Consider the following 3,605-nt stretch of genomic DNA (forward strand, 5'->3'; position numbering starts at 1 on the left):
CAATTATTTAAAATATAAATACAAATGAAAAATTGTCCCTACATGTGGAACTTCTGGTTTATTATTTATTTCCAAATTGTCCTTCAAAGACTTTGTAACTATTATATTTAAACCATCAGGGGGTTAGGATAACCATTTGCCCTTATCTTCTTTTATCTTAATTATTATCATCATAGTTAACTATTCTCCAATTGTAGGTATAAAGGGCATCTCATGTTTTCACATTCACATTTTTCTGATCATCATTGAGTTTGTCCATTTATTCAGCATCAGCATGAGTTTAGATTTCTTCCTTTGTGAATTGCATGCTCATATCTTTCATTCCTTTTTCTGTTGGACCTCACCTTTTTATCCTTTTGATTTATAAGGTTGTTATATATGTTACAGATATCAAATATTTGCTTTCCTCATAAGTTGCAAATATTTCCCACCCAAATTACTATTTGCCTTTTAATTTCATTTAAAATATTTTTGAGATAGGTTTATATATTGCCAAAATGTAACAATTTTTTCTTTTACAGTTTCTGTCCTTGGTATGATTCTAAGAAAGCATTTCCCCACCCAAAATGTGTATAACTATTTCTTTATTTTCCTTTAGAGTTTTTATAATTTCTTTCTTTCTTTTTTTTTTTAAACCTTCACATCTTCAAGCTCTCTGGTGTTTAGGTTGAGTTATTGTGTAAAGTAAGAGCTTCATTTTTTTCCCCAATGACAAATTATTGAAAAATTTATCCATTATTGAACTAACTAGAAGGGTTACCTAAATCATGTACCAAAATTTCATGTTTGCTTTGATTTGTCTTTGGACTTGAATTCTTTTTCATTAATCTGTCAGCCTTAACCTATATCCCAGATTATCTCAACTAATGCTCTATCTTATATATTATTTTGTTTTCATCATAATATCTGGTAGGGCAAATTCCTAATCATTTCATATGAGATTTAGTTCTTGATGCTTGACAATTTCTTTGGATATGGTCACTTGGAATCTTTCTTCCATTAGATATTTTAAACCAGTTATTGAAGATACAAAGTAAAACCCTTATCTTTTTTTCCATAATATTGGTGCATTATAATGACAAAAAACCCTCATCTTCAAAATACATGTTTTAGAATATCACAACTAAGCTGCCATTAGTTCAAGTATTTTTTCATATAATGCAGAAAAGTAATTAATTCCAAAAGATGACAGATAAGTTTGTGTAATGGGTGATTAATTCCAAAAAAAAGTAATTAATTCCAAAAGATGACAATGGGTTTGTGTAATTCCATCATGTGGGGACAGATATTTCCTCGAGCACTTTCTCCTTCCTGCCGTCCCTCTGGAGTCTTCTGCAGGAAGACTGACAGGAGTCATATTCATATGCCCAGATTCCTTAGAAGGATTTTAATGTATTTCTCAGAAGATAGCCCATCCTACCTAAGAAAGGAACATAACACTGAACCTCAGAATATGCTATTCAAGTATTAAAGGCACCTGAGATCCAAGTCATTACACTGAGGAAGGAAGTCTAGATTAAGAGATACCTTTGCAGATAGAAGAATTCTCTCCATCACCAAGATAAGAAAGCACTGAGCAGAATTTCTTTCTTCCTCAAGGCCAAGGATGCTTGAGTTGTATATTTTTAGTGTGGTCCAAAGAAAAAACTGAGCTGGTCCAGAATTGTAGTCAAAGGAGATGGCAAGCTGGGCATGGTAGGACATGCCCAGTGCCTTGGGAGCTGAGGCAGGAGGATTGCAAGTTCAAAGCCAGCCACAGCAACTCAGTGAGGCTATAACTTAGAGAGACCTTGTCTATAAATAAAATATAAAAATAAGGCTGGGGTTGTGGCTAGTGGTAGAGCACTTGCCTGAGGCACGTTCGAGTCTCAGTATCACATATAAATAAATGAATAAAATAAAGATCCATCAACAACTAAAAAAGAGAGAGATGACAGCAAACTAAACACGCCACCCAGATGGTAATGATGGCTTTCCAGTTAGGACTTCTGGAAATGAACCAGAGTTCCAAAGCCCAAGAAACCACTCCTCCAACAACTGTACTGTGATGTCATTGTACCCAAGGACTGCCACCAAAAGTGTTACTCTGGATCTGCTGATGCACCTTGCTGTCATAATATTTAAAGGCTCAAGAAACCTTACATTTATGTCTTCTATAAATCAATTTTTAAGAAGATTTTTTCTTAATTAAAGTCCTGAAATAACTTTCCAGTAAACTGGCTGAAGCTGTCCTTTCAGAACATTCTGTCCCAAGTCACCGTTGAGTACCCCTCCTTGATGTAGTCTCACAATCCATCCTGATATTCTGTATTCTCCAGTCTTAATATTTTCAAAGTCTACTCCCGGTTGTGGATTTTGGCTTATGCCAGAACCTAAGTCAGGGCCTATGATTCCTCCTGGGGTTAGAACTGTGTTTCTGCTCCCAGGCTGGTCTGAGATGGACCACTGTTGTCAGACTGGGAACAGCCATGGGTGATGATGATAGATATTGCAAGATACTGAAGTGAAGTCTTTGCAGGGTCTCCATGCAAGAGAAGATGCTTTTCCTGATAAGGAGGAGGGGCCACTTTTCCTTATGCTAACAATTCAGGGAAATCTGGGGGTTCCAGATTATTGGGCACATGCATCCAAATGTGTTCATCTCGGTTCTCACAGATCTACTCTTTTTGTATCACTCCAACATTGGATACCTATTGTGGGTACATGTTGTCGCCTTTTCTGTTTTACTACCATTACAATTCGATGCTGAGCCTGATTTTGGACAAAATCTGCCTTTTAGCTGCTAGAAATGAGAGATCTTGTTCAAACCTTCTAGAGAAGCAGATTGGTTTACACAGCATGCATCATGCATTAGGACTTAACTGTCCTGATTCCATCACTGTCTTTCTTTGAGATTTTCCATGCAGTTAACGAAAACTGGGCAATTCCATAATCCTTATAATCATCTCCAGCTGTTCAAGAGCTACTCCCACCTGACCTATCCCATCACATTCTACCTGTACCTTATCCCCATCAACCACAGGTAAGAGTCTCAGTAATTGTGATGTCAATGCACGTTAGGGGGCTTGTCGTCCCTTTTCCCTCCAACTATAGAAGCCTGATGGCCACTTGACCTGTGAGTGGCCCATTTAAAATTCCACCCTGAGGACCTACTTTCTAGGGCTGATCTTGATACCAACTTCAGTCTGGGTTCCCCTAAAAGCAGAACCTGGAACTAAGGCTTATGTATGATTGTTCACTTGAGAGTACAGATTGCACCCAAGGGCTGAAACAGGAAGGAACAAAACAGGGAGAGAAAGAGTCAAAATTAGAATGTGTTATCAAGTTGACCAACTGCTACAGGGTGCTCCACCCCAGGAGACAACCTGAGAAGCATTGTGACATGCAGCTCACGGTCTTACTGCTGGAGAAGGAGAGGGAGGAGTGTCTATTCTGTGGCTCCCACCACCCTTGGTGGAAAGGACACCAACTACTTTTTGCCCTGGAAGAGCAGGCAGAACCCTGCAGACATCCTATACTGACGAGTGTCAGAGATGCCCCAGGGCAGGGTAAAGCAAGGGGCTGTTTGCTCCTGCTAGATGCCATTCAAAGCCAGAGCAGAAGTG

This window comes from Callospermophilus lateralis, chromosome 14 (genome assembly GCF_048772815.1).
Source record: "Callospermophilus lateralis isolate mCalLat2 chromosome 14, mCalLat2.hap1, whole genome shotgun sequence".
Lineage (NCBI taxonomy): Eukaryota > Metazoa > Chordata > Mammalia > Rodentia > Sciuridae > Callospermophilus > Callospermophilus lateralis.